We start from the raw sequence: 25181 nt of genomic DNA, 5'->3' as shown, positions 1-25181 counted from the left end.
GATTTATTTTACAGGGAGCTGAATATAGGCGTCGGGTTAGGAGAAAATGACTGCGGTTACCTGGCAAGCTCTTATAGCGAAGATGCCGTTGAAATAGTGACAGCTCGAATCGAACTTCAGTGTCCCAAGGCCATTAGTCTGGCCGAATACCTAATCATTATTCCTCATTGCATTTGGACGCAACCTGCAGACGTGTACGTCTCAACTTTCCAGTGCGTAAATATTTATCACTCAGGCTAATCCCGCACATCCTAGTCATGTCTCAAAGATTTAGTAATGTACCAGTGGACAATATCGTCGAAGAGTTCCATCTATGCTGCTTAGAGGGTGTGTGACATCACAAATCAGATGGCAAAGCAGATGAACTGTTAACATTTTACCCATAAAAGGTTAAGTGTGCCCATTGGTGACATTTTATGTTAACAAATTGTATCCACAAGGCATGTGTATGGTCAGCAAAAAGCAATAAAACAAACAAGCACTCAATGCTAAAGACTCCAGTCACTTAGTCAGAATGACGAACTTTGTTTCCCGGAGTAGGCACAGTTTATATCGATCTAATTGCCTGTTTCTTTGTTTGGTTAATTATCTTGGACTGTTTCCTCGTATTTTTTTTCAGAGAAATTCACCGACGAACGCGTTTGAGAGACATTCTCGAGGCTTTTAAGCAATACATTTTTTTACGAGATAACAGCTATAACATAAAAAACTTTTTACCCATTAGATACTTATTTCATTTCACACGAAATATTATGACGTGGAAAATTCGTTATTAACTTAAACCATGCACTTGTTTCCGCAAAAGATACACAATTTACTGCTACACATTGACATTTGACAAGTGAATCCAATTGGCAAAATGGCCTAAACACAATACAGATTCCAAATACAGAATGACGTGGTACTGGAAACATTTCGTAATCTATGTATATCCATCAGCACTTCAATCTTAAATTACTGACAGGTTTGTGTGAATGCTTTTAAAGAAGATGTGTTTGAGATACATTTCCATGTCTCCGCTTTTTATTTGTTAAACTTTGAGTTTTTCTTAGAACCCACCTCTTATGTAGTTTGGTGTTGTACCTGACAACAACTTTGCAGTTTACGAAAACCGGCTCGGCGACTTAGTGGTTGTGTGCAGTGTAAAACAGCTAAAAACAGTTTGAACAAAACCTTAAAACTGATACATCACATTTATTTAGTTTGCAAAGATTCGATGCTACTGGACAGATCTGAAATTACATAACACGATTAATGAAAGAAACAGTGAAAATTTATAGGTCATTTGCAAATGTGTTTGATTCTCCATCAACTAAGAGTCAGAAATAACATCTCTAAGTTCTTTTTTTCGGTGTGCAAAGATTTTGCCTCAGGAAGCATTATACGTCATGTTATCCGTGTGCTAGTAGCATCTTGGTTAAAGGTGGTCGTACGTTCAGGATGCTTTGTTCAGTTGTCCAGTGATGTCTGTTGTCCAGAGTAGTCAGTCTTCCAATTCCGCACACACGAACATTGGATCAAGCAGATCTATATTTTTTACTGTTTACATTTATAAAACAAGTTATGTACGGTTGTGTTCCTTTCGTGACTATAAAATTGTGCTAATAACCAAAACAGAAAAGCGTCTAGCGGGTCTGAACAAGAATGAAATGAAGAGCAAAACACCTTTTCGTCCACAAAATATCATTCATGATAAACCCACAGAAAATAAGATTCCATGCACTTCATTCCATGAGCGTTGTCCCTTCTAGACCACCACACAGTGCTTGGAAATATGCTATGCTCATTAAATTCTTCTCCTTTTGAACAGGCACAAACATGTGTCATTAAGGTCAATCCTCGATAATTATTTCATGCTGATCGCCTCGATTCTAATTGTCGGCTAACAGTTTCCAATTGACCTTCGGTCGGCTCCTCAATTTCTTCAGCCTCGGGTGGTTCCTAACCAATCGTGCCGGTTGCTGTCGGTATATCCCGGAGGCCTACCATCCACACGTCCCTGGTGGCAGACAGTGGGCGCTAAGTACTATCCACGCATCATCACCGCCAGGCAAGCACACTGTGGAAAAGCGATCAATATTCATAGGCGACATGGAGAAGGGTTTAAAGCGATGATATGACAATAAAATAAAGCTCAGTGCCGTCGTCTTCTCCACCAGTGAGTGACGGGCGGAACGCGAGAGATATACTGGCTGCTGCAGGCTCGTAGTTCATGTTTCCGCAGGATCACTGAATCATGTATCATTTCTACACAAGACGGCTTCGTGTCAAACACACACCCTAAATACCCCTCAAACGTACTGCAAGAAAAAAAGAACAAAACTTTATCTTCGCCACTGACCTTTAGAATCGTAAGAGCTTCCTGACAAACCACTACACGTATGTAAAAGGACTGTCACGGCAGTGAGTTCATCTATAAATGGTCAAGAAACACAACTGTTTGTTGTCCGAAAAGCTACTGAGTCAAATTATCCGATCTATTTAATTACATTCAATTTCTGTAGCGTTCATGGGGAGAGGAAACAGGGCAGTGCCCTTGAGAAATCATAACAAATCTCAAAGTCCGAGAAACTCAAAATGAAACAATGCACAAGAAATAAGTAAGCCCTAGTGGAAACACAATAACTAGATACCATTAAGGATTCTTTAGAATAAGTCTGTAGTTTGAATGGTGTCACCCAACTATGGATATCGTTGGGTGACAAAATATGTGAAACTGATCTTTTTGTGATATTCTTGAGGCATTTACTAGGATGATATTTGGTCAGGCGCAAAAAAGAAACTACAACATTAAATACGCCATTTGGGATGGATATAAATGATTTATATTACGCCCTAAACTCATCAACTGGTCCAACAGGCCACCAGTAGGCTTCAATATATCCAGCTTAATGATTCTAACGAAATGAGCAAAGGTAGTTTTGGATATTTTACAATGGACTTTCCACCTACTGTTATTTTGGGGGATATTCTTTCACTTTAATGTTTCAGCCAACGAATACACAAGGAGCTGGTGTGGAACACTCGATCTTATTAGTTTAGTTCAACGTTTGGATATCAAGGGTTAACATCCAATGAACACTAAGACTACCAAGGTAAATGGTAATACTGTTTGCTGTACTTACTAACACAGGAGCTCTAGATTTGATTGCGGCATGGCGTCAAAGAAACTTAAAAGTTCCGTCAAACAATTTCTTCTGATGTTAGGTATGTCTTCAACTGAACACGCATTGACAGAGAATAGACTTCCTGGAATAAACGTAAATATAGGAATGATTATTTAGCACATCAAATCCACGAAACAGAGATTGGAGTGGAATATCGCTAACCATTTAATACAGTAATGCAATGATATGTGACCGCCTTGAAGTATAGAACTGGACTGGGATATCATCTTACTTCATTAGCGTTAAACATTAAATTTTTCATTTTCAGGACGTCGGTCATTGTGTGGGTGGAGGAAACCAGAATACCCAATGTAAACAATTAAATAACTGACGTCCAACTAACTTCATCTTAGAAAACCAGTTCAGCCCTATGAGCGCTGCGGGGGTTGCCAAGACTCTGATAAGAGTTGAGATGGGACGATCGTATCCAAGATTGAAACTAAATCAACACCATGTATATCAGGGGCTCAAAAAAGTATATTTAAATATGTATGCGTCGAAACAGACATTCATATACCAGCCGTCAACCAATAAGGATGTTCCGGGTCAATCATCGCAAGGCCAGTTCCCAAAACGACGTTAAACACAACTATCAAAGAACTAAGAAACTAGAAAGTACGAAAACACGGCAGAATCATACAAAGAGAAGCGGTCAACAGGTTTCAGTGATGTAGAAAAGACGCAAGGTATGTTCTAAACGAATGAGCGTAATCAGAGTTCAAATCGTGTACCATGCTAGATATAGAAAGTTATCGATGATGAAATATGTATCTCAGCTGCGCTTTGATTGCAACTGTTCGTATATCCAAAATGACAATCTAATTCGCGAGTTAAGTGGAATTAGGCGCAGTTATGAAGATTCTGGACTGTTGAAAAGTTGAACTGTTCAATATTGCAGCTGAACAGCAGAAGGTTGTGTTGCCTTTGACGTTAATGTACATGTAGCGGTGACCAGTTTTATTAAACACCGATACAATTAGTGATGAAATTCTATCAATTAAATCTGTGTGAGGAATATTAGTATAAAGAGTGGAGAAATCCCAAGTAGAGATGTCCTTATTCTTACGTGTACTTGAGTTTCTAAGGATCCACATAAAGCTAACGCCAGAATTTTTTTTCAATTTGCACAACAGTGCGTTTTCCAAAATGACTGTACTTCTTGTAGTGCCTTCGTTAAGAGAATGGATACAAGTTTGGTGGTGCAGCTTTTGATCCCACAATAAAGCGAGCTTTGTATGGAGATTTATGCATTTTTGGAATCTAGTAAAGTTGTGGTATATCTGTGTGACTGGAAGATACGGATACACTCCTCTGTTTGAAAAAGGACTGATGCACTTTAAATAGTTCGTTCAGAGTATTGGTAGAATATGTTGAGGTGGCGGCAGTTGTTGTAGTGACAATAAGCTCTTCTACAAGAACCTGGTAGTAAGAATTCTGCAGATAAATATTATATCATTAGAAGCTTTGCCCACAGGAACAATAACATGTTTTCTCTGAAGGTCATCATGTACCTTTCACACTGTAGGATTCTTCAGGACTTGTTTGGCTGTCCCATGAGGATTAGTATTAATATGGTGGATTGCATACACAATCTTTTTCTTACTTGATCAAGTCACTCGTCCACCTGAAATGTAAGATTGCTCCGACCGTCGTTAAATATAAGACTGAAATGGTATATCAGCACCGTGATACCAACATATTGCTCAACACGTAGCCCTCGATAAAAGATAGCCAAAGTGAAAATCAATTAACTAGACAGATATTGTTATAAGAGAAATGGGATTGCTTTGAAAAGTGTAGGAAATTCACGGACAGTGATGCAGTCTTGTACTGTAAAGTGGCGGTTCAACAGGATACAATAGGTGCTTATATTCTAGTCATAAGCCCAATTACTCAGAAATATATTTGTCTTTCCGCATCACTCACGTTGTCACATGTGACAAATACCAGTCGTTTGGATTCCAGAAACACTCTGTAGAGACACAGAACAGAGTATATTGCTATAAAATGTAGATTATGTTTTAGCTTGAACATATTATCAAATTACTGAATTACAGCCACAGATTGTCACGCAGTGGCAACTTACTAGGGGTTCTCTGAGATACTTTGGCGTTTTGACAAGAGAGTGTTGTGATTTGGTGGCACAGTTCGATGATTTGGAAAAAAATGTGACGGTTTAATGACAGCAGGTGATAGGTTCGCAGCATTGTGCGACGTTCATGGTGAAGGACCATGAACGTCCTTCGTTCGCAATCCTGTTGCGTTCGCAATCCTGTTGCCAAACCATCAAAGAGTGGGCCGATTTGGAAACAGAGTGTGATCGTTTGATAACAGAATTTGAAAGTTTGGAGATTTTGTGTGATGGAGGATTAAGAGGTGATGATCTGGGTCCAGTTGTCCAAAGGTGTATTAGAACCTAAGAGTGTGTTGGCAACTGTGTGTGACGGTCCCAGTTAGGCACCGAATTTGAGATACTGTGCTAGTTGGGTAGTTTGTTGGTTTGGCTTTACGATTGTTATATTCTTTCCCACTTCCAGGACTATCAAAGACAGATGTACTGATGGACAAGATACAGATGGGTTTGACCACCCATCACAGCACCAGGCGACACTTGCGTATGCAGATGTCATAGTTCTAATTGCTTCCCAAAGGGCTATTCTTTACATACAACACATCGATCCATCTTGTACAATGGTGATGGTCTCCAGAACAGGTACAGAAATAACCATGCGGATGTAAGAAGACCGCCTTTTAAATCCGTCCCATTTTCCCAAAGGCTCACTCTGCATTGACTGTTTCTGTCTTACAAAGACATCTTTACCTTCTCTGGTACTATCTGTGGTCGTTTAGAAATCCCCCAGGTAGAGATCACTAATCCGGGTGGCTCAGATGTAACTGTTATACAAATAACCAGCAGAGTTGAGATTTACTCTTCACCGTATCGACTGCCAACGTCATCCAGGATAGTTCGTAAAATAGTCAGTTAAGCTGATAGTAAGACAAACATGGTTTGTATTTGTGGGAATTAGCCTGTTAGTAAGATAAACATGGCACGTTGTGTAAGTCAGTGGACGTTTCTATATCACCGGTCAAGCAGAATAGTCCCCACCCTCAACTACTTCCGATCTAGCTTGCCATCTATGTACCCTGTCTTTTGGAGAACGTTGAGATGAGTAGGCGAGTCGTGGGATCAAAGTTACCGTCTAAACAAGCACACGCATGTTTGCTGACTATTCTAGATAACTTGACAGCTTTTAGCTATAAATGTCTCTCCGTTCGATACCTTCCCATTGTAACCATCACCGGACGCTTGGGAAAATTCTCTTAGTTTATTCTACATCAGTTGTGTTGCAGAGCGGATCAGTAAATGGGTTAATGTATTTTCATTGACTGGGAGTATTTTAGTCTTTTGGGTATCATTGTGTGCCATTTGTAAAACCATTTTGCGATCACTTCACAGTTTCCTATGGGACTGCATCCGCAGGCAATGGGCATTTGTATCATTGTTTGCTTGAACAATGGGATGTTTGGATGGGTGACAGTTGCGTTAAATGCAGAAAGTCGTAAGCAATAATACAAACAATGCGGATTCACAATGTCCATTGTTGCTCACATCTGCGCACAAGGAGTGAGTACACTTTCTGTGCCATGCCGGTGGCAGAGATCTCTAACAAACTTCATTAAGATATACAGCCCCACGAGTGCTGTCTACCGTTCATTGCCCTCGCTCAGAGTGGAGCGTAATCTAGAAATTACCCTTAAAATCAACATTTCGTGTGTTTAACAAGTCAAAGAGAAGCATGTAATCAATGAAATGAAGTGAAAAGATTATCCTTATGTTTAATTTATATCCCTATATTAACAAAATTATGTATAATGATGGAAACGTCTAACTCATCCGGTCACAAACCCACCCCTCCATTTACCACGCAGACGAGTGAAGGTTTTCTGTGTACCTAATAACACCAATATTATACACTGAATATGACAAGAAGGCTGCCAAACATCAATGAAGTATTAGATAAGGTCGCACAAGGGATAATTTCAATTTTGTATAGAAATTTACCGTTTTTGGATATTAACAATATGATATAATAATAAATGGTCCCGCATATGGCGTGTACATATTTCGTTTTGCAACAATCGATCCTGTGTGAGATGTGACGATTTCAATGTACGTCACAAGCTATTGATTTAAAAAAACAGTGTGTCGAGGATCCTGCATCGAACCCTGTATATTCCTTAAATTCCACGGTGATTAAAAGACTCTTGTTGACAGATATGGACAGCGCGTTCATCTAATCTATTTCGTACTGTTGTCCTATAGCCTAATCGCACTTAACCCGGTGCGAGGGGAGTATAAGCATTCACGCCTATTAACCATATTACACGCCTTTTCTATTACATCTTACCAGCTTCTACTATTTATATATCATTTTTTCATATCCCTTTGGGAACTGGCGGTTTGGGTTGTTATCGAAAAGGATAGTGCGATTATCGATTTCAACGAAATCAAAGAAATCCATCAAATAGCCGCCATTCGCAACTGCTCGAAAGGAAATTGTTAGTAACAAACTTAAATTACATAACAAATCAACAAAGATGACAAAACGATTGGTCACACATATAAACGAAAACTAGCTATGAATATCAATCTGTTCTAAGAGTGAGGTATTCAATAATCGAGATATTCGATTCCATACTTGTCGTTCCTTGCACTGTCAGAAGAAAAAGACAGGACAATGAAAGCATTCAACGCGCATGCGGCAGACAGCTGAGAACACGGAAATTACACAGTCAGTAGGATTTGGGCGTGCTGGTGTTGTTGTTCTTGACAGGGAATAATTTTCAACGAATCGGATCTCCAGGTACCATTTTAACACAAAAACATTTGCTTAAAAACTCTTAACTTCAAGTCTCCTACACAAAATGCTTGTAAAATGAGACTGCTGAAATGAAGAAAAAGAATTATTTGTTAGTTTTTAACATAATCCATCATACATTTTCCAAGTAAAAAGGCTAAAACATGGAGAGTAAAACCAGAGCCGTCACAGACGGCACTGTGTTGGCTAATTATCACAGGTAACCGATTAAATACGGCCTTTTGTCAAATCACCATCACCTTTCAATCTGTATGTAAAACTTTTTGTCTTCCTCTAGATAAATAAGAACACATCATTAATTTTATTTTTCCCTTATGCCTCCAGTTTTTAGCAGCATGTTAACTTTACCTAAGACACCTTTTCTTTAGCCAGAATCCCGCCAAATAGAATCGTATATAACCAAACAGCGGTATATCTGTCTTTAACCCAAAAATGAGGCATCAAAATGTGAAAATGATAGTTTAGGTGTAATGGTGATAGTTGGTGCAGAAACTTATATACTAGCATGCGGCAGACATGCTACACGGCTTGAATACTGACTTCATTCATTCGCGTACAACTCTCATTGTAATTTCCAACATCATTGAAAAGTGTTAACAGCTTCTCTTTTTATAACTCCGACCTAATCGTACTTTATATACTTTCTTACTTCTTTAGTGGTTTGTGTTAAACGTCTTTTGGGGAATTGGCCTTGTGATTATTGACCTGGAAAGTCCATTTTGGTTGACGTCTGGTATACGAATGTCTATTTCGACGCAGAGATTCAAGTGATTGCACCTGACCCGTGTTTATGTCCACTGAAAGACCATCATTCAAAGTGTCTTATACCGGTTTTTAATGCTTTTTTAGATATATTTCAACCCTGTAAAAGTTTTGTGAATCTTCGTCTCTAACGTCGAAGGTATTTTCCGTATTACAGTCAAAGTAGCAGGCATATGCAGATAAAAGTCGTGAACTTCAGCAATGAAGGTCCTAGTGATAAATATAGCTTTCTCGGAAACTGGACATGCTGGAAGGATATTTCTTCCACTGCTTGAACTGTTGCTACAGTAAGCCTGCTATATCATTTACAGTTAAGTAACACACCTTGTTCAGGTCCTACCCTACAGAGGGTTGTGCTGGTGATTTTGACCCCTGACAAATGATTACAAAATTATAATAGGATTGAAAGAAATGGAAACAAATGTAACCACCCCTGAGACTGATCTATAAGCTTCTTACAATGGCAAATAACAGTGTATCGTTTGACTTGTTGAACTATTCTGTAAGACGGATGGGAGGCTAGAGACCACGTGCTCTCCTTAATAATAAACGGCCTGGGTGAAGAAAACGGTCGTCCCAACGTTATTGCATAGGAAAATGCCTATTTTGGAATAGCTGTCAGCGATGTTGTATCCGTTGGATATGTATAATTTTCAGCTCTCCAGATAATTTGAGTATTTCTGCAGTGCGTTCGTGACGTTATTTTGTACAACTAGGCCTTACTGGTCGCTAGCGATGTGGCAAAAAGTGACCTTTTCCCTAATGCTTTAACACTGGCCGGCCATTTTGTTTTAGATACGAAAGGGTGGTCACGTGACCCCCCCACAACTTCCGATTCGCCTTACAGAATAGGTTTCTAAGATGAGAGCAGTGCTGACATAGTCATCGCAGACGTCAGAGAAAGCATCTCGGCTTGAACACGGCGTTTCAGTAATTTCATTGTATTTTATGAAAGAAAACAGGAAAAATCATCCCTTGTGTGTGAGAAAGACAAAGAAGCAAAATTGAAATTCTTGAATTTTAATAAATTTAGGGAAAAAGAGTTCTGTTATAAGAATTAATTAATTTTCAGCATTGTCTGGTGAGATGCCGTCTTCTCATTCCCCTAAACCTTTGGCATCCCTTATGAATTTTGCACTGACTGATATTTGTTACTACGAAACATATGACTAAACGATAAAATGAACGACAAAAAATGCATTTGTATAATTTGAACAGTATGTCTAAGTAGGTCTAGAGCCTACTGGAAAGATGAATGCGGTTCGGGCCGAGACGGTATGATACTGTCTGACACAATTTGTGATCCTGTCGTTGAATATTACACAGCTTGTAAATCAACTAATTTTACACCACTTGTGGTCCGTAAATGGTACACACCTATCCCACAACACTTCGCCTTTGCGTAACTAAGTCGTTGTAAACGAACCCAAAATGATGTCATATCCATTAGTTTTGTGTTATCGTGTGTCACTTCATGGAGTGAATGGGTTAAGGCTACGCCACAGCTTAGGCTGCGCAATCTAATAGCAACGTTTTTGATTGGATGTCGATTCACACCATCCATCTGCGCAGTACTGTCATTTTTGTCGTACATGTTATTCGGTTAACGCTCATTAAAATAATAAAATATTAAGCTTGAGAATCCTGCTTTGGATTGAAATATGTTTTAGCCAGGTGCTGTCTTGTCCCTTCACAACTGTCTACAGTTTCCTGAGATTTGCATTTAGGATTTGCAGGGGTTGTGTATCCAATGTGCAATCAACGCCTTTGTGCCCGTTGATAATGCGTTATACATTATTTCCACCCACATCATGCAAATTAATTCCCATTTCCAGGACGATCTACCGACTTTTCTGGCCAACCCGGTCAGACTACCTTGTTGCCTGTACATCAGTACAGGCGTCATTACCATTACCCAAGTCCAAACGACATTTGGGTAAGTGGATGGAATGTCGCCTCGAACATGAGGTGATTATAAAGATCGTCTGGCATGCGTCAGAATCGACGTATTCAATTAACAATCGCTCTGATTGTCAGCTTTGTAAACAGAAGCATGAGTTGAGTTGTGAGATAAGGGAGTTAACAACCCTATTTACTCCCCTCGTACCACAGGGAGAAATCCAGATACAGCTGACATGGTGTTCTAAATGGTCGTTATTCACGTCATTTTGCCTTATATGGTTTACCACTATAGGATGGGTTAGAAGTTGATAACCAGGATAAGACAACATAATAATCGACCAACAGGATAATCTGACGGCGTGAACTGATCGTACATCATCAGCTGCACTTGGCTTGTAGTTGCTGTCTCATGCACCGTGTAATTGTTACAGCCACCATCATTGCGATAACATCGAGGAAATGGCATATCCTGTGTACGACAAACTGACTCGTTACAATATAACGAGACCTATGGGATAGGTTTCATGATCGGTAAACCTCGATAGGTCAGTACTGGCTCTGTCCTTGTCGTCAAGCGACAACAGAGCGCGGTAAATTGAGATCTAACAGGATTAATAGCACATAAACCACAAAAAACAAGCTCTATTGGTAATGTGAATGGGGGCAGCCCCGGACGAAGCTATCTAACGCTACTCAAAAGTGAACTTAGTTAGTATCAAACCAGAAGGCCCGATATCCATTATTATTTCTTTATAACCTAATTACTTTGTAATATCAAGCCATAAGGTTAAAAAAAAATTGGTATCCAAAAGTGAAGAGGGATGAAATGTACCCCTTTTCAAAACTGCCATTGACTTTAACCATTTCCCTCAAGTTTCTTATTTTTTCATCAAAACTAAATTTGAAATTCCTTCTCACTGAATTGTCGTTAACAAAGGGATAAAATGACTACAGAGAGAGATAACTGATAGCTGATTTAAGGATAACTGATCTGACATTTATTATACGGCTTAAGCGAAGTAATTTCATCAGTTACTTAAAATTTCCCACAGGGTCCAGACATCATGTCCAGCCACACACACAGCGCTGTAATCGTACACCATGTGTGACTAGAGGAAACCTGACCACGGGCTCTCGAACCGTAATAACACACTCTCAGAGACATTCTAATGGGGACTATCCTGCTAAAAGATTCATCCATTTATTAAGACACATTTCTTAATGAGAGAAACACCACTTGGGTCTAATGCCCAGAAGCACGGGTTAAATCGGCAATAGACTGCTATTCGATCTGGGCAGACCATAAAACATCGCATCCATTCTATCAGTCCAAGGATTTACAGATGCAGTTGGACGGCTTAACAAAGTATCGCAACGATTTGCTGTGTTGATAAAGCTGTAATGAACATGATTAATAATGACTAACCAACCTTAAGCTTCCTTTGACTAGCTAACTGTAAAAGTTAATAGAACCTGCACATACCATGAATACCCAGCCGTGACGTAAGTGACAACGTCATGTATTATGGCATAGAATTAGTATCTCCGCAAACACAGCAAGAGACACAGAAACCATCTAATGCAGACTTTCAATGGGATTTCCTTGTAATGGAGTTTTTCAATACCAAGCACTGACAAATATCTAAGATACTAAAACATAATAGACTACAGCATAGTGAGTAAAATTAGAGCCGTGACGGAAGAGTTACCATAGGAAAGTGGTCACAGGTCTCGTATTTTACCTCACTCAGGGTTTTATTTTAATTGCTCATGTAAATGCATTTAAAGTGGCAAACTCATGCGCTCCTAGTATAATATAATAATAATATATAATAATACATATGTATAATACAATATAATGGCTTGGGCAGAATTAGGTTTTAAACAATGGAGTTATGTAAATCACTGATGTAAAAAACATGCTTGTATGGATGTCTATGTATGTGAAGACACGCTTGTGCAGAGCGTTCAGAATCTCTGTTCCATGACTGTGTCTAATTCCACTTAACCCACGGCTAGGAGATGTATGTTCATCGTGCTGAAATAAATCACCATGTTGAATATATGAACGGTAAGTTCATGAAATAATCACAAATAATCTAAGTCTATTTTGGTTGACGGCTGGTAGACGAATGTCTGTTTCGACGCATGGATTCGTTAGCCTTATCTTAAATGAAGTGATGGATATTCACTACATTTCTTGAATTCCATTGAACGGTTGTTGTGTTCGAATCATGATGACAATTGCCATATTACAGGCTATCCTTTCAAAATATTTCTAAGGGCATGCAACCAACAACTGTTGAAAATTGAATGTTTCCAAACTTTTTCTTTCGTTTACAAATGCCCCACTGTTTCAGGTACTGAAGGATGTGGAGTAATATTATGTGAAATTTAAGTGCAACAATTATTTCTTTCACACTTATGAACAGAACGCTCAGGAAGTTTTGCAATCTGTTTCAAGATTGAATTTGACTGACTTTACCACAGTGTTCTGGTAACATTTAGTGTTTGTGTTGAATAAAGCATGTTTCTTTTGAGATTTGTGTTGAACAATTAATTAATTAAAAGAAAGAATTTATATACGAAGAAGCAATGTTGCTTCTTAATTAAAAGGGTCTTTAAATAAATCTTTAAATGGAGTGTTTCATAGCTAACATGCTACTGTCATTCAAAATGACACTAACGTTTCTAGGAAACGTTCTTAAAAACCGCTTTGCAACGGCAAATAGGAAATTAAATTTAAAGAAATAAAATCTGCAACCATTTCTCACAAATATTCTTTTTCAGCTTAACCCCAGTTTAATTCTTTACGCCACTGGAAATATCTTGGAACACAAAGAGATGCAATACTTAACGTTCCGTGTGTCAAAGTTTGTCATCTAAGTAAAGTTTATAATAGAAAAGGTGATCCGGAACGTTACCTGCAATGATCCAGACGGCCAAGGTGAATGTTTCCACGGGTAACCTCATGGTCGACTCTCTCATAGCGGTCGCCGAGTAACCCCTCTTACTATCTTGTCATCCGGGAACCTGTGCTGGTCGACTGCAGTACCTCGAGTGGCATGCTGGGGGCCTCGCACAATCCCACGCATCTCTTATATATACATCTGTCTTGTGTGCGGCTTGCCCACGCGCCCGTCGTCATCAGGGAAGAGCAGACCAATAGATAGGAAAATCACTGCTCGCTTCAGGAGCGCAGCAGAGCGCTTATTAACGTCCTAGCAATATATGTTCAGCCAATCCCATCTCCGCTTTACTGGCATCGGATTTGACACTGGATTACATCCCCCTGAGATACACACTTCCATGCAAAAACTAACAAAAAAAAACTCACTTAGTCAAAATCTATACGGTAACTTTTAACCCGCTGTATCGGTGCCTCAGAATGACAACTGATAAACATCCAGACTTGACACATTGATTTCGTAGGAACAACTGAATTGTAACCTTTGATATTTTGCCTCATTATAAGACCTCAGGTAGGTTAGGAATACCTTGTTTGCAGGCAAGCTCGGCTAAGGAACAAGTTCGTTATGGTTGCATTTTAGCTCACGGTTTATGAATCTTTCCATTGAACAAACCATTTAATGGAATTTAGTTTTCCTGAGCTCCCCACATATTTGCACACATCGACTAGTCAGCCAGTTTCATGTGATTTTTACAATGAAGACCGTACTGCAATTAGCCTAACAGTTCTATTTGAGCTAAAAGCATTAATCTTCTGTCCGCAAACTCATGCTATTTGTTCAATGAGTATGCAGCGCTTTCAACTGAATGACGGTGGGGCAACAAGACATTGAAACGCCAACAACGCGACTGACAGATTCATTATCCCTGTAGGCTTAACTATGTCCTTAATGTCCGTACCGATGATGAGTTCCTTGGTGAGCCTTTGTCTTTGACTTCGTAAAGTTAAATAGTTGCCTTAGGGAAATTCTTGTTTGCAATGTTGTTCAGCTTTTGTTGCTTGGTGCATTTTAGTTTCGTTAATTTTTTTACGCCCGAGTGGACATAACAGACATCCAGTAAGTATTAAATGACGGCCGATGTCATACGTCCTATTGCAAACATTCATTGGTTAAACTCCCTTTGCAGGAATAAGCTTGTACTGGCTTTTGTTTTGCAGCCATGGATACTGCCTCAAGATGCTAATGTTCTCCTAATGCGATCCATAAAGTCAGGGATAGTATACCAGCCGGTTCCTTTAAAGTATAGGGGCCTCCGTGGCTCATTTGGTTAGCGTAATAACCTAGGAGTCTCTCACCGATGCGGTTGCTGTGAGTTCAAGTCCAGCTCATGCTGGCTTCCTCTCCGGCCGTACGTGGGATGGTCTGGCAGCAAACTGCGGATGGTCGAGGGTTTCCGCCGGGCTCTGTCCCGTTTCCACCCACCATAATGCTGGCCGCCGTCGTATAAGTGAAATATTCTTGAGTACGGCGTAAAACACCAATCAAATAAATAAATAAATTCTTTAAAGTATAACAGAATAATAATAATAATAAGTGACAATGGCCGTGCACGAATCAGAGATCTTAGCTAGGCCAAGGCTCATCGGATAAACATTGTACCTTGTTTATTTGCTGATGGCCCAGGTGTAAATAATGAATGTAGTTTTCAGTTTTTCGTTTTCAAACATTTGTCTTTCTTTCAGAATAAACAAATCCATGCTATGAAGCCATGTTATGATGATGATATCTGTTGACAAAATACGCATGCTGGAAAGCCTGGAAAATAACTACCCTTGCCTTCAACAGTTAAGTCACCCAAACACACATCTGTAAGTACACGTGCACTCCATACAACGCAAACTCAGGTTCACTGAATAACACCGACTGAACGAGTTTCCTCATTTTTCCTAAGTCGTGGTGCGAGGGGAAGCATAAGTTGCATGCACAAGCAAAGTTGGAATAAAACCCTAGCTGAAGGTCAATTGACAAGATGCCGGATTTCTTCAGTATCGTGTCAGCACTTGCAAGCTGTCACATTGTCGCGGCTGCCCCGGATGTACTCTCCATGCTATAGCCTATTATATTAATTATTTTCTGCCAATAGTATTCTGACAACGATACAGGCGCGTAAATTTTCCCCGATCAAGCTTAAGACATGAAACAAGTCAAGATGCATTTAGACGTGCGTGCCCGTTGGCCGAAAGCGTGTAGGTGATATCTAATGCAGTCATGAAGTGTCGTGCTTCAAAATATTATCCCTTCGAGCAGAATGGCTGAGAAATGTTTTTTTCTGTTCTTTCGCGTGTTTAAGCCATGTTCGAATTGTTAAAGTATAAAACATATAAAATGCGCCTATCCTTTGCCAACCTTTTTAATACCCGCAGTAACCGTTAACGGCATGATTTGTACTTTATCGATTTGCAAGTCTCATCAATTATTTGTTTATTTGGAGACAACATTGATTTGGCATAGACGAAAAATCTGCCAATTGTGCAATTAATGCGTGGTATGCAACAGTTATTGTAGTACTATAGTGCAGATATAGAGAAAGGTTACCCCATTTGCAGAACTGAAGCATGAAATGAAGCATGAAACAAGAATTGTTGAAAGGGTATAAAGAATGATTTGTAATGAATTTAAGAATTGTTGAAAACGGTGTCAAGAATTGTCAAAAACGTTATCAACAAGTGTCAAAAACGGTATGACAAATTTTTCGAAACGTTGTCAAGAGTTCCCCAAAACGGTATCAAAAATTGTTAAAAATGGTATAAGGAAAGTCAAAATCATGTATTGCCTTGTTTCATTCGTTTGTAATTCAGCAGTAGCTGAATTTTATCAAACTGACGAGTGTAATGATGTGTGGAGCGACACAACATAACTCTTATCGTTGACACTCAGGAGACGTTTCATTAGTTACTTAATGAGCAAGCGAAGGGAAAAACATACTCCCTGTATGTCGTGGAAAAAATATTAAATCTTTTCCTTGTAGTATTCGCCAACGTTCCAACAAACTGCTGCTAGCAATACAAGAATGTCATCTTAGATGCTTAACTTAAAGGGCGACGGTTTGAGTTTTTCACTATGGTTCAACACTCCCAATCCCACGCCTCGTTATCACATTGCCTAATCAGTCCGCCAGTCAACCACGACTGACACACATCTTCAGGGCTTTTATTGATAGGCTTACTACATCCACAAAATACCATCTATTTTTGCAATATGAAGACGTCTTATGTTTAAAATACCGAGTTTAGATGCATCTTAAGAGAATGTGAAAGAATGGAAGCCTGTGCTTTGTACATGTTATAGACAAAATACAGACTGACGCCGAGATTCCACAGTTCTTTGCAGCAGGACTACAGATCGTTGTGACCTTTCCGGTGGCCTAATGTTTACGGCGTGCGTCTTCTGCCAGACCTAGGTAGGGTCATACCAGGCTTTTGTTACTGCCTCGCAAGGAAACAGGAGTGGCTGGTCGGGTGTCAGTATAATGTGACTGGGTGTCATGTCTGGTGTCTTCGGCATGATGCTTCTGTGGGGGGGGGGGGGCAGCACTTTGGCGGCATGGACTCACCCTACTTAAAGAAGTACACACGCCGAATGACTCGTCGTCATCCGACTGAAATATTGTTAATGTATCTATCCTTTTTTTGTCTTAGTACACCACAGCAATCTACGTTGTCGGAGAAAGATCCGGTGGAAGAAAATCACCTACATTCCGTCGACAAGACCTGCTCATCGTTACAAGACTAAAACGCCACAACCCGCAGATAGATATGAGCTGAAGCAGCGGAGAAATGCACAGTAAAAGAAAACTCATGGTAAAAACATATTACAGTTTTAAAACCAGCTTTGCCGGCCCGAATGACCGACAGAACCGAGTTGCGACACCAGGTTCAGCCAAAATCCGTCAACTTGCCCAGTCTGAGGTTACGTTCGGTAGAACTCAACAGGTGGGCGCGCAGGTCGCCTTTGAAAAAGACCAGCAAGACCTTGACGTGATCGAATACGTCGGTGTGCGCTACCACGTAACAACGGTGCCTCTAAATGGCGGCCAAGCAGAGAAAGACCAGTTCTCTCAGCACGGGTCTTAAGGGAGTCGTAACCCCCCTGAAACTCGACCACAACAGGTCTACCAGATTCCCGGTCCACCTCCACGCCAGAATATCACTAATTACCTGCTCCAACACCCTCCACATGTACGAAACCACCAGGCTATTCCAAACCAGATGTTCTCCGGTTGTCCCGAACACAGTTCATGACAGTTCATGGACGTCATCAAGCCCAATTGCGCTAAGCGCCACCCGACCCACCACTGTCTATGCCACAGCAGCCAGACAGTCCCATTAGCTCTGTTGTCGACCTTGGATGCCCACAGACTACTGAAGAGCCTTTCCCACGCGGAGGACCTCCTACCAAATTGCCCCCATTTCTGAACGCCGGCAGGAGTTGAAGCGTTTCCACCGGTGAGGATGTAGTGCCACTTCTTTGAGGACAGCTTGGACACGTCTTCACTACTGACACGGAACCTCGGCTGATTGGTCGTGTTGGCGTCTGGCAACTGAGACCAACCTTTCGGAATGGCGTGCCGTATATTGGCCAAATGACGCACCCCTAAAAACTCTCTCATTGCAATCTGCGAAGCGAAGTCCACACTTCCACAAGCCCGACTTGACGACACTGCTACGTCGGAGACGTGTGCAATGCCCATTTCGGACTATTTACCCGGCAACATAGGCTTGCCTTTTTTGTCGGGGATAAAGCCGTTTTTGTACTAAGGCTGTTCGAGTACCTCTTGCCAGCAATGCGGCTCGCTCTCTGTTCGGTGCAATTTGAAAATAAAAGCTTAAAAGTATCCTTATACCAGTTTGGAAGGGATCGGAAAAGCAACAGCATGCTCGGAAAATACGTCCCTGCACGAAAACTGGAGCAAGCGAGAATTTATGACCGACCTACTTGAGCCCAACGCGCTGAGCTAGATATAAAATGCTTTAACGCCCAAACTTTACTGTCCACGTCGACCAAACCGAGCCCACCGCGTTTCTTGGAAGTCACGCACACCTTGTGGGAGACACGCGGGGCCTTCCCCTCCCACAAAAACTCTCGGCACATGCTGGTCAAGGTGCGTTCCTTATCGGCTGGCAAGTCAAACACGGATCATACGCACCACAATCTGGACATTACCAGCAAGTTCAACACCAACACACGACCTATGATACTGAGGCGCCTTTTGGCCCAACCTTTTAATGTCGTGCCGACCATTTGGATCCGCTCTTCCCAGTTCTGCGAGGCGCACTTCCCTGGACCCTGCTTGACCACAAGAAGTTTGATTGGTTCGGAGATCCATTTAATGGCGTATCAGTTCTGCCTTTCCAAGTCCCGAAAAATAGGCCCCGGAACTTTTCTTTATTAACCTTAGCCCCTGATGCCCCCTCAAAAGTGTCCAGAATAGGCTGTAACTTTTGAAAGTCCTCCTCGCAGCTCGGAAAGACGGATCCATCGTCCGCGTACTGGGAAATTTTAACGGTCTCGTCCACGGATGGAAGCTGGACGCCTTTGAAATCTTCTCAAATCTCCCCTTCCACCACGCTTGTGGGTAAGACGAACGACTGCCTGTTCCATAGTGTGCATGAGTTGCTGGCCGCGATGAGCCTCGCTCGCCACCTGCAAAAGCACTGGGCCTAGAATGTCCCAGAAGGACAGAAAGAACTCGACGGGCAAACGATCTATGCCAGGCGATTTGTAGCCTTATGCAGCTCGTTCAGCGTCAGAAAGCCCTCGCAAACTTGAGCTTCCGGTTAGGACAGGGTCTGCGTAATCTTCCTTTGACACGTGGTCTACACCCTCAGAAGAGAAGAGAGTCTGATAAAATTCTCGAGTAATTCTTCAGGAGTTGCCAACTCCCGAAGCTACTTTCCCACCCCTCGAGCTTTCTCTAAAGAGCAGAAGTAACGCGCGACACTCTCGCCTTCTTTTTGCCATTTGACTCGCGCTCGGGTGCCAGCCGCATTGCAAGACTTGTTCGTTGACCCTAAGCTTCCGATTCAGACGCTCCTTAAGTTCCACCAAGTAGACTTCCCAATTGTTAACCCTCCGGGCGACCTGGTGGTTTGATTCTCTAGTTTTCGTTTGGCTCGCCGAAAGCGATGTGCCCTGATTTTGCTAAAGACAATGGCGGCAGACTTCATGCCGGATTTGCCCGCTTCCCAGAACTCTAGGGTACTTTCCGAATCCTCTTTTTTGAGATAGCCAGTCTACCAGAAACTCGCGCATGTGTTTTAGGAAGAAATCGTCGTGAAGCAGCGACACATTAAACTTCTAGTACCCACACCCCTTTCCACCCAATCGACGGAATCAAATGACGTCGCTACCACAGAATGGTCCGAGAATGTAGACGGTTCGTGCCCAACACGAACCAACTACCCAGTATGTCCTTGCTACAGTAGATTCTGTCTATGTGACCAGCGAACATACAAGTTGGCTCTGTCCAGATGTACTTCGCGGCATCCGGATGGAGGACAAAGAATCTAAGAGACCGTAGGGCCGGATTAACCTGAACAGTGAGGCAACAGCCGCGTCCCTGCTAAACTGCGCTGCGCTTCGTCGGTCGAAACAGGGATGTAAAACGCAGTTAAAATCGCCGGTCATAATTACATGTTCCCCGTTATCGCTCCGCAGCAAAGAGCCGAGATCTTGGAAGAAACGACGGTCCATGAACGCTTACAAAATTAAACTTTTCCCCTGCATACTCGGTCTCGACCTTGACCCAACGGCCATCAGGGCCAGTTTTCGAGGACAGAATTGAGCTAACGGCTCTATGGTTGAAACCAGTATATTTTTCGAGGCGAGCTACGTGCTGGTTGTCTGTGAAATGTGTTTCCTGCAAACACGCAACGTCAGCATTCAGATCTTTAAACGTTTTACTTATCGAGTACTGCTTCCAGTCTGTCAACAAATCCTGTGTATTGAGCGTGACAGCTTTGATCCCCATTGTGTCTGTTGAAGGTGTTTGGACTTCCTGGACTTCTTATTTAAGGCAGCTTTTTTGCCAACAAAATCCTGTCTAGACAGCAAGATGACTGGCCGGTGCTTCTTCACTTTATCTATCTTGGAGTCCTTACGCATGGTACGGTTATGCACCCCAATGAAAGTGGTGACAGGCACCAGCAGCTTGCCCCGACCATTTGTGTAAGCCGGAAGAGCTTTATCGGAGGTATCGCAGATGGACTCGCCCATTTCGGACATAATGTCCTCCATGGAAACAAGCCCGTCACCATCCCCAGAGTCCTCATCTATCAGAGCACCCTCATCAACGGGAGCGGCGGCCAGTGCGGCATCTGAAGCCGTGCTCCACAATGACTCACACGTTTCCTCTTTTGCCGCCCCTGACTGCGAAGGGAAAGAGTCACTCCAAAGGTCTTGCGTGGAGTCTACTTCCTGTTTTACATCTAGAGCGCGTAAGCTATAAGCCACTAATGGCTCTGTGAACCTGAAGAGACTGGGTCATCCAATACAGGGGTTGCAGTGTCCTCTGTGTTTATTTTGTCTGTTTCATTTCTGTGGTTAGCAGACACCATCTGTATTTCAGTGTTGGAGTCCCTAGCTCCGCAATCACTGTCTTCATTATTATCATTATCTTATTTTCCTATTCCATTATTGTCTTCATTACCGTTATATCACAGTGATCATCATTACCGTCTTCCTTTTCATTATTATCTTCAATTGATTCGTTTCAGTTTCGTCATTGTTATCTTCATTCGTGTCATCAATGTCATCAATGTCTGACTCTACATACTGCTGAGGGCAATCCCTTTGTATGTGACCGTCTTTTTTACATTTCAGACATTTATTTTTCAGAGGACAATCCTTTTTTGAATGGTACTGTCACACGGGTGACCAGGCCACGCACCAGGCCACGACACCACACAGGCAGCCGAAAAGAGAGAGAGCCAATCCAAATGGCCTCAGGGATGGTGGATTTAATGCCACGCATCCACACCCTTCTAGTCCCATTTTCTAATGTTCTGTCAAAGGGGTAGTACTCCCGCTCTACACTGTACCACGGAAGACGAAGTATTCCCCGAGGAGCTTTTCTTTAATATCCTGGCAGGCAACGGTGATATTCCACACCCCACCTCCTACATGGACCAACCGTCTCAAAACATTAGGCCCACTACCGAGCCTATCTTTCAGATAGTGATAAATGTCGATCAGTTTCACACTATCGGCCTTCATAATGAACTTCAAGCTCAAGGGTCTTTTAATACGAAAGGTCATGATTACGGGAAAAAAAACCTGCTGACACGTCCAACTATGTGGACGGTCAGCCAGGGAATGAACTGAGACCAAGGCACTTGTCTCCGAACTTTACTACTGGCCTTTACGAAAAGTGGCACCCCTGCCAAGCCGTGCAGGCTGTCCAACCGGCCACTCTGGCCAAACACCAAAACGTCGAAAAACTGGTCAAAAATACAAACTTCCTAACTACAAACTGTATCAAACGATAGCTCGTGACTAGAGGAATCTGTGAGTAACAGAAACACCAGAAAACTAGAGATATCAAGACAGACGGCGCGTTTGACAGCACGTCCGATCTCGAGATCTATCTATCAATGCGTCGAAACAGTCCGACGTAACACTCAAGCATATTGTACATCCAAAGCGTTGTAAGACTCATAACACGCAGCGACAAATAACCGGTGTTTTACATAGGAGGATGTAATAAAGTAATAAACTATGAAATAATGTCACGATGAACATATTTATGAGCACATTCAAGTATGAGGATTTGTTGACTCCATATGTTCCACGGAATCTTAAGGTATCCCAGGTATTGTAGACTGACGTACAATTTATTCGATACTTTGTCGTAGGCTGTTACAGTTATTTTTTAGTTGAAAAATGTCAAGCTCACATGAATTATGAATCCATATCAGTCGTTACAGATAAGGATCAGTAATATTACAGTAAAGCGGGCACATAGCAAACCCGTTATATGGGAAGGGGGAGGAGTCAAGTAACTCTGAGTGCATGTCTGAAATAAAAAAAAACATAGACCACAAATTTGTTTTTACCTATAAATTAGTTGTCAGTCTTCAGAAGTAAAGGCAGTGAGGATTTACACATACAACGACCCTAGGGTACAGAAAATTATGTAATCATTAAAGTAAGTGGAACTGCCTACATTTTCTCGACATCCAAGCAGTCTTCACGAAGGGTTTGACATGACAATGTTGTAAGTCGGTCAGCAACACACCGATGCTTGTACGTACATTTATATATATTAAGTCCGCTTTGAGAAATCACTGACAGTTAATTAGGCAGTTAAAGAGCACATAATTATTTAGTTACCTTCTAAGTCAAGGTTAACTGATTGTGCTTAACTTTCTAGTTGTGAAATTAGGTGATGTTTTTCAAACAATTGTAGAGAGAAACCTGGTAGCTTTAAATGGTTCAACTCCCACAGAAAGAGCATTATCGTGGACTACAGTTTGCTGGGACTTACACTACTTGCTCTCATGGTTTTCGATTTACATGCCAGTCAAATTGCGTAACTTTAATACAGTAAAATTAGTGTTTTGACTCAAGTTACAAACAGAGATAAAAACAAAAGCAAATTGGTAATCACTGACCCAAAATGCACCAAGAAAGTTATGTCGATATTCTAAACATTTTATGGCGTCATATATTCGATCAGTGGCAAGCATCTTAAGTTTTTTAATATATTTTAAAACTCTTCAACCGTTATGTGACTAGTATTGTTCTATATGCGTTTTAAAGTTTAGAAGGACCCGCCCATTGATTCTTGAGAAGATGTGTTAAGGCTTTGAAATGAATCACCTAACTGTGGGTTTTATCCTACATTGCAAGAAAATTCTTATCGATTTATCATAATTCAACTGACAAATAAGGAAATGTTGTGATATTTAAGTCACCTGCAATCTTTGGGGTACTAGATTTGACCTAGATTCTGGTGGATTCTCGCAAAGCAAACCTACGGGAATCCCTTTACATTCTAGTAAAAAATTACGAAAATAAACGCCTGACAACTCTCATTAAATGGCTCCCATCTCGAATACGAATTTTGCATTGAGAAGGAACATGTTGAGTAAGTCACCAATATTTGAAACGAGTGGGAGTCAGATAACGTTCAAAGCATTTGTATATGAAAAATGAGGGCAAGTAAGGGCAAGTGTTCATCTCCAATTCACCCATAAAACATGTGGCCTTGAGTCATCGGATAATCTCTCCATCTCATGGGGACTTACTATCTCACACATATATATCCTTCACACGTCTCGGGTCATTCAATAATCGGCTACACCAGGCTTCTCCACTCCTCTAAACTAATACAGGAACAGTTTGTTAAACCTCTAACTTCCACTGGAAGCTCTCTTATATTTCACTTTGACAAGGGCCTCAGATTTATGGGGGGGGGGGGGGGGGGAGGAAACAGACAGAGCCGGAGGAAAATTGTTATATGGCATCAATTATCTGCCTTAAACGTATATATTTATATATATAGATATACCCAAGGATTCACGGACACAACCTAACCTCCAGAAGGTACAGATGCAGTCACATGATTTCAAGAGTAAGGAGTCTTATCATTTCGGTCCATGGCCGTCATGATATGGACATTGTATCCACACAGACCATACAACCGTTATGAAACTATCATTCCACACATCAGTTTGTATTCAACTTTCGAACATCTCCGCCATGAGCACTTTTATGAATGACAGAAGATTCATTACGTGTGCAGAAACCACCGTATGTGATCTGCTCAAGAAACGTTACTGCAAGCAACAAACTTGCCAAGTCCCGTTCCATATAATATAAGACGTACAGCGTAAATGTACTCCAGGGCAGCGACGACAGCGTGATCAATAGCAAATGGTCACACTTAACCGGTGAAATCCGGCTTCTTGTCAGTTTACCTTAGTTATTAGGGTTTTGTTCTAACGGCCCATGGTTTAGGCAGAATTAAGTGAAAAAAGCGGTATGTGTCAATTGCAATTTATTAGACGTCACTGGTCTGGAATTACTCAGAATGCTCTATTGTCCTGTATCACCGGTCCAATTCTTGTCATTAGCCTTCTTCTACCTGGAACTCATGAAAAGATGGCAGATTGCATAGTATCAAATATATTCACAGTCTACATGAGACCCCTGTTCACGCGGAAACGCTGGCTGAGGTACTCCGAAGACGGCGTACTGTGATGGCGAGTTTGTATTGCGGCTTAGGTGACGACACGCTCGCAGTCAGCTCGCTGTTGACAGCGGACTACGTGAGCATGTCTCACTCAAACTGATTAGCGGAGTGTTCATTTGAACGTAAGAGCAGATTAACATACGAAACTGTCCCCATCTATTTTACTATATGCACTTCAACTCAAGGTGTTCCTACCATTTGGCTTGTTACACCAAGATGACTTTAATCGATCGACTGTGGCCCCCGTGCCAAAGGTGTATAACATCCAGGTTACGGTTCTGCTACAGCCCTTCACTTTGCC

At 41.4% G+C, this 25181-nt stretch overlaps 1 long non-coding RNA gene across 1 annotated transcript; it reads right to left on the bottom strand.

Moving 5' to 3' along the window:
- Positions 1-1206: 1206 nt before the first annotated feature.
- LOC135469106 (uncharacterized) lies at positions 1207-13773 on the bottom strand. The gene is made up of 3 exons (XR_010444286.1): positions 13639-13773; positions 3126-3249; positions 1207-2300 (listed from the first exon to the last, which is right to left on the bottom strand). It is a non-coding gene; the product is annotated as an uncharacterized LOC135469106 (long non-coding RNA).
- Positions 13774-25181: the final 11408 nt, after the last annotated feature.

Source organism: Liolophura sinensis, chromosome 6 (genome assembly GCF_032854445.1).
Source record: "Liolophura sinensis isolate JHLJ2023 chromosome 6, CUHK_Ljap_v2, whole genome shotgun sequence".
In the NCBI taxonomy this organism is placed as follows: domain Eukaryota; kingdom Metazoa; phylum Mollusca; class Polyplacophora; order Chitonida; family Chitonidae; genus Liolophura; species Liolophura sinensis.
The sequence above is the reverse complement of the archived record's forward strand: the minus strand, read 5'-3'. Positions and strand labels throughout refer to the sequence as shown.